At 43.5% G+C, this 15,492-nt stretch overlaps 1 protein-coding gene across 3 annotated transcripts in view; it reads right to left on the bottom strand.

Moving 5' to 3' along the window:
* Positions 1-15,492, bottom strand: part of LOC136827877 (uncharacterized) — an 870,075-nt gene that overhangs the window by 51,675 nt on the left and 802,908 nt on the right. For 2 of the 3 annotated variants that reach the window (XM_067085339.1, XM_067085340.1), the window contains exon 10: positions 11,928-12,066. The exons of the other annotated variant lie outside the window; for it this stretch is intronic. The gene's annotated coding sequence lies outside the window, so the exon portion shown is untranslated. The remainder of the gene's footprint in view (positions 1-11,927; positions 12,067-15,492) is intronic. 3 annotated transcript variants of the gene reach the window in all.

Here is a 15,492-nt window from a genome sequence, read left to right as displayed (position 1 = left end):
CTTAACTTTCATCCCTAAGGTCTTTGTTCGTCTAAGACCAGTACTCCAAATCCACATTCGGTTTCCTGGTCTTTGAGTAATGTATCGGAGTTAGCCCGGTAACCAACAATCATCTTGTTCTTACCTTTCCTTGTTGGGGAAGACCCAAAAATTTTTAATCAGCTTAGCTTCTAGTGTTAGTTTTCCTGTACTGTCTGCCCTGTTTAGCGGAACCAATCATTTTGGTTTCCCCTCATCAGGGGTAGTGTTGCTAATCCCTAAATTTCTATCTACAGTTGAACGTCCTCATTTTCGGTGGTCACCTTAGAAAGTACTCCCCTTTTACAAGGTCTGTTTCTGTGCCCAGTTTTCTCCTTACAGGCTTTTTTAGACAGGACCTCGCAATTTTGTCAGATCCTCTCTTTTTAAAAAAAAAGGGGGGTACTGTTGTCATCGTGTCTGCTATTTGGCAGAAAGTATTTTCTTAATTCAAGCCTATTCAGGTTCAATCCTAAGCTCATGATCTTAGACGGTGACCACTTACATTATTTTCATTACATGAATTTAGAGGACCTTACTAATGTTCAAGGTAGAATTCTCCTAGTTTTCAACGTCTCTGTTTTAAGTCTTTATTAGCATAAGAATGATGTTTATTTCTCTGTTATTATTTCACCGGCTGACACGGGACCTCGATCCAGAAAAAGGATTTTGACAAAGGAAAATCTATTTCTGGGAGGGGTCCGTGTCACCCGGTGACCCACCTGTTTTTCATTCTCTCCCTCCCATGATAAACATCATTCTAGTGGGGTGGGTGCTAACATGGAATGCGGCTAGTGTTGTCTTGTGTACAGTCCTTGAGTAGTGCATGGGCTTGTATCGGCACCTCTCTCGTTGGGACTTCTGACATTGGGAATCTTTATAGGGCAGGGTCCCGTGATTGTGACAATCTCACCCTTTACCATATACGACTCCATTTCTTGAGCTCGCTCTGGGGTAGTAACCCCAGCTTTACATTTAGCTTTTCTCTGGTATCTAGCAACGGAATTACCTAGAAATAAGTGCTGAATGGATTATTTCACCGGGTGACACGGGTCCCTCCCCAGAAATAGATTTTTCCTTTGTCAAAATCCTTTTTTGCACCTTCAAAGTAACAGTTATCAAAAATACTGTTTTATTTTTGGCAATACCAATTTTATAAACCTTTGTTCTGTATAAACATTGTGTGCATATTTTGGGGAAGGGGCATAGAGGGCGTAATGAGGTCTGCTGATGAAATGTAACATTATGCTCACTTTGGAATTGTTTATAAATAAAAAAAAAAATTTTTCTTGGCTAAACCTACCGTACATTTTATAAATGTAATAGCTTCTTCTATCTGAAAAGTGTAAATGACATATCACCCACCACCATTTTTTTTAATTCGGCTATTATATCTACTCATGTTTCAAATGTTTTTTTTTCTGATGGATCACCAGCACTTTCACTGGATTTTCTGGAGGCAAGAGGCAAAAGATTCAATATCTGCAGCAAATATGAGATTAAGCAGTTATCTCACACTGGTGGGAAAGGTTCTGATTCTAACAAGCAGCTTAGCAGCAGGCGCAAGGCAATGAAGTGCAGGACAAACAGTGTTTTCAATCATTAAGTATTTTGAATTTTCTATACAAGATACTTTACTTTACTTTACTGGAGTTTGTTCACAAGCATGAGTTGTCTGTAAATCAAGATGTTCCCAACCTGGAGACTGTAATGTAAAATAAATCCTGAACACTACTGCAATTGAGGGAAAATATACATACCACAATAAAAAAATACAATTTCTGAGCTCGTCCCTGTGTCAGCCGGTGAAATTCCTATTATGCACGAATTTCTAGGTATAGATATTGCTAAATATACCAGAGAAAAAGCTATCAGGAAATGCTGGGGTTACTACCCCCAGATCGAACATCTATTATGAAATAGACGTCGGTATAGATAAGGGTGAGTGATTGTTGTCACTGCCACAGGACTGCACTCTGTAGATATCCGAATGACAAAACCCCTGGAACGTGAGGAGCCAATCTAACGCCCGCACTCACCTGCCCGCCAACCGACGACCCCAGCGCCATCTGTACTCATTCCATACTAGCACGTTTTTCCTTCCGGAAGATCATTTTCTTTTGCTGGCTTTTGCCCCAATTTTCCGTGAATTTCATCATGTCTTCAAGCAATTTCACCGTTATGAAGTTAAGTACCATCTTCTTGTGGGGTTTGATTATCAGTGAGGCTTTTATTGACCCGTAAATTAATATTTACAGGGTAATACATTGGACGCTCCCCAACGTTCGCCGCCTCCGCCATGATGACCTTGAGGTACACCCTTACAGCTTGTTTCTGCAGGGGTTTCTCTCGGTCGTTTACAATTTTACTCATGTTTCGTAATTCCCCTTCAAGAAGTTCCTTTTGGAGGTGTTTATCTATGTCGGGCAGTTCCTGGTACCTCGATTAGCGTCATTCCTCACGGAGGCTTCCTCCCCTTATCTTGGTTCTTACAGTTAATTCATAGCTGATACCAGGCTCTCGCACTGGTAGTTTCCCTCTCCAAGGTGGTGCTTTCTTTTGTCAGTTTCTCTGATTTGTAGTGTAATGGATGACATGGATAATTCGGATTTATTGTGGTCCGGGCTCGGCGTCAGGTGGAGCCAGTTGGCTGCCTACCTCCTGTTCGCCTCGCTCGGTTAGGCTATACGCTTAGCATAAGTTCTTATATTTTTGTATATTCGATCATATTATGTGTACTTATGTAGTTATTGGTTAACTTTAGCGGTACTTATCAGTAATTGATCTTAGCCTAGCCCTCTCGCTCCAATCGGTGGGTTAGGCTATTCAGGTTAGGCTTTGGCATTGTCTTAGCTCCCATCTGTCCCGACTGTCGCTGAGCGGGGAGGGAGGGGGTAGGCTGGTCGAGGGAGTTCCGTTTGTTGTTCCATCCGCCTTACCGCCCATTTTCGGGTTCGCTAGGGCATCTGAAGCCCCATCCCTCCTCCCTCTAATGAGGAGAGAAGGAAAATAAAAACGGGGATCTTCTTTATACATTGCCCTTCTACCCTATGGGTCGGTTGTTGGTTGGACTACTTTACGGGAATTTCTCTCCCTTCCACCCCTCTTCCTCTCCTCTCTCTCCTCCCTTTTACTGTCTGGGCTGTGCCTTCAGAGGAGGGTGAGAGTTTGGCGTTGCTATAGACTAGTGCTGTTGTCCTATCCTCCCCTAGTACTTTTGGTGAGTGTCATGAGTCTCCCTGCGCGCAGGAAGTCAATACAACTGTGTCGATGCCCCGTAGGGAGTTTTAGTCAGTGGATGGGGGTCCCCGTCCACTTGAACATAACTCTCGATTCCACCATTCTAAGTACTGCCTCCCTGACTTTGCCAGTGGTGTGTCATCTCCCCGTGTGTGGGACGTCGGTCTCTTCGATCGTCACCCCGTGGGGGACTAGTCCGGTTCCCAGTTGAGAGTCACCCACCCTCCTGGCCTCCGTTCTGGTGTCAACCTTTCGGCTAGTGTTTCGTTGGTTCGCTCTCCTCCGGTCGGGCTGAACTTCGATCACCCTCAGGGTTCAAACATTTCCTAGCTGGTTCCGCTCCGCCGTCCCCGGCCCTCCCGTTGCCTTCTTACCTATTACCACTCCGGTGGTTTTGGTTTTCAGTAGGCTGGCCTTAGTCACACCTAGTTCTCTAGCTGTACACTAACTGGAGGTAATGATTTACCCGCCCCTTCCCGCTGTAACCAAGTGACGGAGGCACGGGATCTCGGAGGGTCCGCGCCGAGCACTTTGACCAGCAGTGTACTGCTATCCTATATTGTTAACCATTTACTTACTACCGGTCTCCGGCAGTAATTGTACTTTAAGTTGATTTTACAATTAAGAGTTGCATGATCCTAAGTTAAGGTCCTACTCCGTCGAACTATCTCCGGAGTTTCTTGATTTAATGTGTGTCATGTTTTGCTCTGGTTTATCGTCCCGCCGGAGCATTCCGGCGGTCCGTATAAATTAATGCTTGCTGCGGACTCCGCAGTAATTATACTTTAAGTTGATTTTATAATTAAGAGTTGCATGATCTTAGGTTAAGGTCTGCTCCGTCGAACTATCTCCGGCACTCCTTAATTTAGTGTGTGTCATGTTTTGCTCTGATTTATCGTCCCGCCGGAATGCTCCGGCGGGTTCGGTATAAATTAATTAGCATGCTCCATTACCTGCTGTTGTTTAAGGTCCCTATCTCCGCCGGTTCTGTTCCGGCGCGCCTTAAATTAGTGTGTTCATGTACCTTCTCCTACTTACAGACAGTATGTTGTGAGGAGCCCGGGTGCACTGCTGTGCTGCACCAGCCCTATGGGCACGTGGTCTGCCGTTCTCATTCGGGCTATGCAGTGCGGATCGACGATCTCATCGTATGGCACCCGGACGGTTGTGAGGTTTGCTTCGCTCTGTACGAGCGTGTCCAGGACAAGTTGGTAAGCCTATAGTTACCTAGTTACCGCCTTTAGTTTACCTGGTTGCCTCACTTGTTTCAAGTACTTTATGTTCTTGATATATTACTTATATATATCTCTTCACCGAGCGCTAGGTTATTAAGTCCCTGCTCTCTTCCAGGCCGACCAAGCTTCCCGCAACGACGCTTTGGGTTCCCTTCGAGCCTGGGTGGCTGGTTACGGCAGGAACGTTCCGTCGGGGAAGCCGTACGTTCTGGATGAGAACATCCGGAACCTGCTTTACCCCGGCGCCCGGATCTCAGCGGCTGTTCCACCTGAAGTCGCCGCTCCTGTCATTGAGCAGATCTGGGTAGAGACCCAGCCTCCCCAGGACGAAAATTTGTACGTGGAGGTGTCGGAGGAAGTGGCGGCCATAAACCTCGACCTGGAACCAATGAACACCGAACAGGACCAGGAGGTAGGTAGGGAGGTAAGTGAGGCAGTGGGGGCGGGCTCCCTTTTTGATTCCCCTTCATCCACCGCTTCTTTTCAGGGCTTTCAAAAATCTTCTTACTTGGAGGACAGGGCACAATCCGCTGTCCCCAAGTTGAAGAAGTCTTGGAAGGCGAAGGGCTATAAGTCCGCAACCTCCCGCAAGGCAACTCCCTTCCCTCCAGTGAAGCCACGGGATGCTAGTCCGGTGGCTTCCGCAGGCAAGGCCACTCCCTCTGCTGAGGGAGTGAGTTTGAGGGCAGCTAAGGCTAGCCCTCCTCGCCATCCTGCCTTTGACCCGGAGGAGTTTGCCGGAATGCTCTTACAGAGGCGCATCAAAGCTTAACAAGCTTACGGAGAGGCTGCAGAGCCAGGAGACTATGCTCTCCGGGTTCATGCGCTCCGGTGGGTCAGCAGTTCATTACCCCATTCCGGATGCCTCCGCCCTCCCTGGCGTTTGGCCCTTCATGCTCCCCGGCATGAAGATACCCTAACGATCGAGGGTCTAGGCACGCGCAGGCTCGAGGAGTTGGAATTCTTTCCTCCTGATCTGCTGCCCCCCTACCCAGGCTTCGCCAGGCTGACGGAGGAAGCTTGGGTAAGGACGGATAAGGTCCTGAAGGAGACAGTGATCTTCCCAAGGGACCAGGCGCAGTCTACATTGATGCGCACCTTTAATGAGTGGCAGGCGGAGAACACGAAGTTGACCCCCTTCAAGGGCAACTTCACGATGTTCTCGTTGGGAGATAGGATCCCGACCCCCTGCATGACTAAGGTGGCTCTCGCGACCGCCCAGGCATGCTCGGAAGGTAAGCCGTTGCCTCAGCTCCGGGAGACTGATCCCACCTCTCTGATCTTCCCCGGAGACGATGAATTCTGGAAGGATGCCCCGGCCACTTTTACATCGGGTAAGCTGGACCCGGAGTGTGCATCCACCCTATTCAGCGAGCAGCTTCCCAAACTGCCAGAAGCCCTCCTGAAACCAGAGTTTGAGGCTAGTTGCCAGTTGAGCCGATCACTGAACTCCCTGTGCCTGGCGGAATCAACCGCAGTGACGTTTTCTAATGAGCCACTCTTCCAAGTCCTGACAAAGTCTCTGTTAGCGAGATTTCAGGCAGACTTGTTAGACTTCATGGTAGCGTGGATGAACTGCCGCAAGTACATCTTCGCCGACGCTACCATAAGACATGAGCCTAACAAGCTCATGAAAAGTTCCTTCTGGGGAGCTAGTATCTTCCCGGAAGAAGAAGTCAATAATGTCCTGGCTGAGGCAACCAGGGCAAATCAGAGTCTGCGCCCCGCTGGGGTATCCCCGCTTTTAAAAGTAAAACCCCCGAGTCCGCCGGCCCTCAAAATAGACCTGGTAAGAGATACAGGAGGCACAGAAGACAACACCAACAGGCTGTTGTCCAAGCTGTACCTGTCTCGCCAGTTTGCCAGCCTTCTACCTCTAAGGCCCAACCTCAACAGTTCGTGCTGATGCAGCCAGCTCAGCACTCCCTTGCCGCGCCTTCCTTCATGACGTCTCCTGTATACAACCCCTCCTATGAGGGCCAGGGGTCGTTTGAGGCCTTTAACAGGGGCGCAAGGGGGGAGAGCAAGGGCCTCCTTCAGAGGCAAGGCTGCCGTGCGATCCCTCTCCCGGGGAGAGGAGGCCGAGGTAGAGGAGGCAAACCTGCACCTTCCCAGTGAGACCAGTCAGGTGGGTGGCAGACTTCACCTGTTCAGGGACCAGTGGACCTTCAGTCCGTGGGCCCACAGCATAGTCTCCAAAGGTTTGGGGTGGAGTTGGATCAAGGGCCCTCCCCCTCTGATCAGATTTCATCAGCCGTCTTCCAAAGCTCTGCGGAACTTTGCGGCGGAACTACTCCAAAAGAGGGCCATAAAGAAAGTGAGGCACCTGAAATTTCAAGGCAGGCTGTTCAGTGTTCCCAAGAAAGACTCCAGTCAACAAAGGGTAATCTTGGATCTGTCGCGTCTCAATCTTTACATACAATGCGACAAATTTCGTGATGCTTACAATCGTGCAGGTACGGACTCTACTTCCTCGTGGAGCCGTCACCACCTCTATAGATCTTTCAGACGCATATTATCACGTCCCGATTGCGCGGAATTTCTCTCCCTTCCTAGGTTTCAGACTGGGGAAACAAGCCTACTCCTTCAGGGTCATGCCATTCGGGCTCAACATAGCACCCAGAATTTTCACGAAGCTGGCGGACACGGTAGTGCAGCAGTTACGGTCCCGGGGGATATCGCTGGCCGCATACCTGGACGATTGGATAATCTGGGCATCCAACGCCGGGGAGTGCCGGAGAGCTACAGCCATGGTGATCGAGTTTCTGGAATCCCTAGGCTTTCAGATAAACAGGGCGAAGTCCTGCCTAACTCCGGAGGCTCGATTTCAGTGGCTGGGTATCCAATGGGATCTGGTCTCGCACAAGCTGTCTATTCCGCCAGCCAAACGGAGAGAAATAGCCAAAGCCACCAGGCAATTCCTCAAATGCAGGAAAGCCTCTCGCAGAACGCAAGAAAGAATCCTGGGTTCTCTTCAGTTCGCATCCGTAACAGATCGGCTCCTAAAAGCAAAACTGAAAGACATAAACAGAGTGTGGCGGAGGCGAGCCAATGTCAAGCTCAGGGACAAGGTGTCTTTAATTCCTCCGGTGCCGAGGAAAAGACTCGGCCGTGGTCCACAGTCAAGGGTCTTTCGAAGTCAGTTCCCCTTCAATTCCCTTCCCCAGCTCTAATAATCCACAGACGCCGTTAAGCGGCTGGGAGGGTACTCACCAAAAGAAAAGGTACAGGGTACATGGTCCACTCTGTTCCGTCAGTTCCACATAAACATTTTGGAGGCAATGGCAGTGTTTCTAACTCTGAAAAAACTTCGCCCCACCAACCAGATTCATATCAGGCTGGTGCTGGACAGCGCAGTAGTGGTACATTGCATAAACAGAGGGGTTCCAAATCGAGTCGGATAAACCAAGTGATGATAGCCATTTTCTCCCTGGCGGAGAAACACGGCTGGCACCTATCAGCTACCCATCTAGCAGGAGTCCGGAATGTCATCGCCAGACTCCCTGTCCAGGGCAACTCCGCTGGAGTCAGAATGGTCCCTGGACGTAGCTTCTTTCAGATGGATATGCCGTCAGGTTCCGGGCCTTCAGGTAGACTTGTTTGCCACGGAGAGCAATCACAAACTCCCTTGTTATGTTGCTCCCAACCTGGATCCTTGAGCTCACGCTACGGACGCAATGTCAGTGGACTGGAACAAATGGCAGAAAATCTATCTATTCCGCCAATAAACCTGCTGATGAAGGTGTTGCACAAGCTCAGGTCATTCAAAGGTCAAGTGGCCCTGGTAGCTCCCAACTGGCGAAGAGCAATTGGTTCCCTCTTCTTCTGGAGCTCAAACTGCGGTGTCATCAAATACCCAAGCCACAGCTGACTCAAGTAGTGCAAACACGGACTGTGTCAGCTTCCTCAAGAATTCTGAATGCCCTGGCTTTATGGACTTTATGAAATTCGCGCTCAGAGAGGTGCGGATATTGATCCGTTAATACTCTGTTTCTGGAATCAGATAAAAGAGATTCTACCCTCAGACAGTACGATTCAGCAGTTAAAAAGTTAGCATCTTTTGAAGGAATCTGAAGCTCAAGTCATGACCACCAATTTGGCAATATCATTCTTTAGATCACTGTTTGAAAAAGGTCTGGCTCCGGCCACCATTACCACAGTGAAATCGGCTTTGAAAAAGGTGTTTTTGCATGGCTTTAAGATTGATTTAACAGATTCATATTTTTCATCCATTCCCAGAGCATGCGCTCGTTTGAGACCAGCGACCCGTCCACATATGGTTTCCTGGTTTCTTAACGATGTTCTAAAATTAGCCTCAGAAACTAATACGATCAATGTTCTTATTTGAATCTGTTAAGGAAGACGTTGTTCCTAATTAGTCTAGCTTCAGGTGCCAGAATATCAGAACTGTCTGCTCTCTCTAGAGGTGCGAATCATGTGGATTTTCTCCCGTCAGGAGAAGTTCTACTTTCCCCAGATCAAAGGTTCTTAGCAAAAAATGAAGACCCTCAGGATAGGTGGTCCCCCTGGAAGGTTGTTCCTCTTCCACAAGACCTGTCTTTATGCCCAGTCGCTACCTTGAGGGCCTATTTACGGAGAACTTCTCAGTGTTTGTCTGGTCCTCTTTTTATCAGGGAAAAAGGAGGAACGCTTTCTTTAAAGGCTATTAGACAACAAATTCCATACTTCATTAAGCAAGCTAATCCGGATTCAGTCCCCAAGGTTCATGATATCCGAGCAGTGGCTACCTCCACTAATTATTTTCATAATATGAATTTTGATGAGCTTAAGAAGTATACGGGCTGGAAATCTCCATCAGTGTTCAAACGCCACTATCTGAAATCACTGGAAGCTCTGAAGTTCCTGCAGTGGCTGTAGGGAGCATTGTCCCTCCACCTTAAATTAACCTTTAATCCCTATCCTCTCCCCGCCCGCCTGCCTCATTTACTTGCCCTGCCATTTTCTCCTGGACCAGACATGCTTCACAGCCTGGCTCCTCATATTATGTTGTACAATTTTGCGGTGTTAGTTTTTAAGTTTGCGGCATGTTATGTTTACTGTAATTTAGTTTTAAGCCAGAGGTACCTTTATAAATTTTCTGTCATTTATTTAGTCTTAGTACCTTCCCATTATAGTATTATTTATGTACATAGTTGTTTCTCATGTCCTTTACTGCGATATTAATTGTATCCCTAGTTATAACTCAGTTTATCTGCCTATACCTTTGGTATTTAATCATGTTTTGAGGGATAATTAAAACTATTTTCAGTAATAGTGTTTTTATACATGTCCACCTAACTATTCGCTCCTTTTTAGACTTTCACCAAAGCTTAGTATGATTCTCTGTCATGATTTCACCGGCTGACACAGGGACGAGCTCAGAAAAGGGATTTTGACAAAGGAAAATCAATTTATGAGGGAGGCCCTGTGTCACCTGGTGACCCTCCCAGGGTCTAGATTTCCCTCCCAGTAGGCATACCAAGCTTGTGGGGGTGCTAGCCTGGAATGAGTACAGATGGCGCTGGGGTCGTCGGTTGGCGGGCAGGTGAGTGCGGGCGTTAGATCGGCTCCTCACGTTCCGGGGGTTTTGTCATTGGGATATCTAGAGTGCAGTCCTGTGACAGTGACAACAATCACTCACCCTTATCTATACCGACGTCTATTTCATAATAGATGTTCGATCTGGGGGTAGTAACCCCAGCATTTCCTGATAGCTTTTTCTCTGGTATATTTAGCAATATCTATATCTAGAAATTCGTGCATAATAGGAATTTCACCGGGTGACACAGGGCCTCTCTCAGAAATAGATTTTTCCTTTGTCAAAATCCCTTTTCTCCTAATATTACAAAAACAAAAATGATATGCAGCAATGAATACCTACAAGATAAACAATGAATTGAAGGTAACCATTACTATATACTAGGAAAAAGGTAAAATATTTAAAGAATAAATAAATAACCCCTGAAAAAGAATAAGGAAAAACAAGACACCAAATTTTTAATAAAAGCTCTCAACAGTAAGCAATACAAATAAAAGTGAAGCAAGGAGTTCACATGTATATGTAGATGGAAAAATTAACAAAAGGCACATGACAATGTAATAGGAACAAGTGATGACCCTCAGAAGTGGAGCAGCACAATCAACCCAGGAGCGTAGATTGTGAGTTAGGCATGTGCAGTAGGTCTTTACTCCTTGCAAAATCTTTCAAGTTGGAGTGTGACTGAGGCCATTGCACATGGAGTTAGCCTATTCCTTCATTAATGGGTTTGTACGAACACAGCACAGCTAAGCATATACAGTACTGCCAATACAGAAACATTGGATGTGAAGTATTATTGTAATAAAAAAAATCAAGACTGGTCTATCTACAAGAACAAAGACAAATTAAAACTTGTTAAAATAAAAACTGCTTATGTTTAGGATTCACAGACAGATAAGAACAGATTAAAGGCAGGTACAATTGGGTCTTAATTCAAAATATTCAGTAACTATGGATTTCAGAGTAAATCAGCAAGCATTCTGAAACCTTGAGGAAAGGGCAATAACTTTTCAAGTTCTTCAATGAAGTGCAACTGTCATAACAAGTTCTCTTTCTATATATTTTTAACTGATGTTCTCTCCTGTATTGCACTGTATCACATATGGCTACTCCAATTCTGCATTTCCAAAGCATAAGCTAGTGACAAATCCTTTGTATGGTGTTGATTGTACATTTTATGCTTGAGGTGGCAGAAAGCATATGAAATTGACTAAAGAAAGGACTTCTTAAAAATAAAAATGGCATCAGGGGACAACCCTATGATTCCACATCATAAAAGGTTCTGAGGCAACTCAGACTATAATGGAAATGCTGTTCTCAGAATCAATTTCCCGGTAGTGCAAAGAGTCCTTTTCTTCATATTCACCCTCCCCTATCTCTAATGCCAATTTTCATTCTTTCTCCTTTATTTTTAAAGAGTTTGTTTTCAACTCTTTCTTCTTGCGTTTTCTTTTCAAAGAATTAAAATTTGAATCCTGTACAGCAACCTGACATTGTTTAAAAAATTCAGAAAGCATTAGTGAATGCCAACTTGTACAAATACATTTTTCCCTTCAATACTCGTGTATTAATAACTTGTTTTATGTGTTTATTTACTGTTTGAGTCAAAACCATGCAAGTAAGCTAGCATAATTTACATTTGCAATGAATACATTAAGTAGCAGAGTTTAATTGGGTCAGTATTAAAGGGGGAGAACGTGTATTATTTAGTTAACATTTGGTGATTACTGCTTGGTGTGCAGCCTGACTTGTGCAACAGAAACTGAATGCAGTTGACTTTAGGAGTAACAAAAATTTTGACTATATATGTACAGGTATATCCATTTCTGATGTATCAGAAATGGAATGAAAATACATCTGAAGTAGTCAAGTGACAGTCCTTAACTCATACTTACCATCTGAGGCAAAGTCATGGTAGATACAATCTTTATTGGTTCATAACTCTGATCACCCTCAAACACGGAGCGCATTGCCTGGAAATACTGCCATTTCTTGCCTCGTCCAATTTCGCTGTCCTCCATAATTTTGCTATATCTAATTGTAAATACAGAGATTACCGTAAAATTAAAATTTACTCAGAAATTTATGTTCTAAACTTTGCATTACCATATCTGCTGGAATTACAAAAATGTAAACAGTATCCTCTCAATTATCCATGGTTATTCCTCCTCAGGCTGCACCATAATACGCAACCTACTTTAAGAAGGTATACAATTCAAGCAGGTATAAGGATTTTCTTGCACCTGCTTTAATTCCAAACTATAAAATACTACGTCACAAAGCAGACTGAATATTTTAGCACAGTTAAATAGAGCAAAAAAATTATTTTTTAAAAATGACAGGGAAGAGAGGACAACAAAAATAACCTTTTAAAGATATTTAAAAAAAAAGAGAATTTTTACAATTTCATTTCATACTTTTAAAAGAATCTCCTAAATATACCATAAATTAAATCCATCCCCATTAATGCATACATTTTCATGCAATTCAAGAATAAATGGTTACAAATAACAGCATAAAAAGGACAGAAATAATTCTTTTGAATTTGATACAAGAGAGAGATTCAACAAAGGTGTACACTTGCTTTAATTTCAATCTGTTATAAAAATCTGAAATGCTGTACAAATCTATCAATCTTAATTCACACATTTACCTTTCAATCTTAATTAACTCACACATTTAGCTTAACACACTAAAAGTGAGTACAGCTACCCTAATTGTTTAGGATATGAATTCCCCTCCTGAAATGAGGGGCAAAAGCACTGCACAATACATAGTGAATCCCTACATCTCACGAACAATATGATGTAAAAATACAGAGTTACATCTCCAGTGAGCTACTCTGACAACTCTCACTAGAGAGATTTTCCTAGGAAAACAAAGTGGTTGCAACCACTCACACATTGTCGAATCTTACTTTCAGGAGAGGTATGTAAGAAGGGTCTAAGTTAGCCTGTACTTCCCTGACCAGGGCCTTGAACGGAAAAAGCCATGGCATTCTTTGACATAGGTAAACCAGGCTTCCTAGCTGTAAACTAGGTTTTTACTTTTCATCTGATTTCCCTTGTCCTTTGCAAATATATCGACAGGCCTCTGACTGGACACAGGAAGTATCTTCCCAATCTAATAACAAAGAGGACAGACTAGGGATGTTGAAAGACAAAGGCACAGCACACAACTCAAAAGTTATTCTTCGAAAAGGGGGCAATAGAGAAAGAACTGCTTCTCAGGGGGTGAAGCTTACTTGGCATGATAAGGCCTGGAGCTCACAGACTTTTTTCATCAAGGCCAAGGCTAACAAAAACAAGTGTCTTAACTGTCCTATTTTTTTAGGGAGGCATTATTCAGGGGTTCAAACTGGGATATGCCTAAATACTTGAGCATTACATCAAAATTCCAGCCTAGGGTTTAATCATAGACTTAAGAATCTCAATTTGGAAGAAGCAAATGGCAGGTAAGAACATTAAGACAAAATATCTGGACTAGTAAACCTCAATACAGAAGCTAACAGGGCATACCCTTTAATGGAGGGAAGTGAAAAACCTCTGATGTTGTGAAGTAAATAAAGAATTTGACAACATTTATAGGGGTACTGGTGGAGGAAATCCTTCTGGCAGAGCACTAAGCCCTATACACTGGCCTCTGTCTTTGGTATAAGGTGTTTGTTGACCTTCTTCTCGAGTTAATAATTGACCTTCTGGATTTCCTAGAAAAGCCTTTTGCTTGCAAGAGGCAGTTGACTCTCTCCTGGATGTTTGAAAAGATCCTTACTTGGTGGAAGAAGCCTTTGGCAATCTACTAACAGAGGAAGAAGGTCTGGGAATTACTGTGTGTGGTACCAAGGAGTCACTAAAGTTATAAGCAAATTCACAGCCACACAGAATTTCACCACAACCCTTTAATGTATATCGAGCAAGGGAGCATGGTGATTATTGAACCTGGTGGTAGAAAAGGTCCAGAAAGGGGAAGTGACCAAAACCTTCCAAAGTCCTTTGCAGACTTGTGGATGCAAAGTCCTCAGTTGGTCCACCACAAAGTTCACTGTTCCTGGCAAAAACTGGGGCAACAGAACATTCCTCTCCTCTGTCCAGGTAAGAAGACTTGTAAGCAGAAATAAAGTTTCAAACTTTGTACAGCCTTGATTGCCAAGATAAGCCAGAGCTTTTGTACTGTACTGTCCAAAATGTGTGCTACCTTCTTGCCCTGTACTTGATCCTCATATGCTAGAAGGGTCTTCCACACTGCCAACAGTTGTTATTCCCCAACCATTTGGTGTTTGAGTCCAGCTGATAGTGCATTGTTTATCACTTATAAATTCTCCTTCAGTGTTTATTCAAAGGTTGAATGAATTTTATATTAAATGACATTTGTAGTTTAAGCTTTGTGAATGTACACACACATACAAATGTATACACAATATATATATATATATATATATATATATATATATATATATATATATATATATATATATATATATATATACATAATCATACTTCATATGTTATCTTTATCCAGTGCTCCTCCACTTTTTCATGGGGATAGGAATTTGTTTCTGGTGATAGAAATTCATTTCTTTGCTATAATGTGGTTCGGATTCACAATAAGCTGTAGGTCCCGTTGCTAGGTAACCAATTGGTTCTTAGCCATGTAAAAATAAATCTAATCCTTGGGCCAACCCTAGGAGAGCTGTTAATCAGCTCAGTGGTCTGGTTAAACTAAGATATACTTAACTTCATAGGGATAGGTTCCAGAACCCACTCATGGAAATGCAAAATCCCCTCTAACAATGCTTATAACTGCCAAATACCCTGTATATTTAAACTAAAATGCTTATAACTGCCTATTTTAACAGTTCACTGCGTAATTTAATAGTTAAAACAAGAATATACCTTAAATTATCATACCAAATAACTTAATATCATTTCAAGCAAAAATACACCCCAAACAATCACCCCAAAACACCCAGTCATCTTACATTGCCCTCCTACAACTGTTACTATTAAGTATATACACCTCTAAATTGCTTATAACTGCCTATTTTAACAGTTCACCACTCTACTTAATAATTCAAACAAAAATATACCTAAAACTATCATTCCAAAACACCCCAATATTTCAGAGTCATCTTACAACATTACATACACACCTACAACTGTTAATCTTATGTATCCCTTATAATTCAGAAATGCACATTTTCTTTAGCCTAACATAAATTTGTGCATTGTCTACTGCACTCATGCATAATGTACATACATTTTACTGATATTTTGCTGTGTTGTAAATGATATTTGTGTACAGTACATATTCCAGGATACTGTAGTACTACTGTGTAGAGCATATCTAAAATAGGTGGGTAGTTTAGAATGATGGGACATGTTCCTCCAAACAAAATTCTAGGTTTTTTACATCATGTTAGTATTTTTTTATGACACACAAATACATTTATAATAAAAAAAT

This window comes from Macrobrachium rosenbergii, chromosome 42 (assembly GCF_040412425.1).
Source record: "Macrobrachium rosenbergii isolate ZJJX-2024 chromosome 42, ASM4041242v1, whole genome shotgun sequence".
NCBI classification, from domain to species: Eukaryota; Metazoa; Arthropoda; class Malacostraca; order Decapoda; family Palaemonidae; genus Macrobrachium; species Macrobrachium rosenbergii.
Note: the sequence above shows the minus strand (reverse complement) of the source record. Positions and strands in the feature narration are given on the sequence as shown.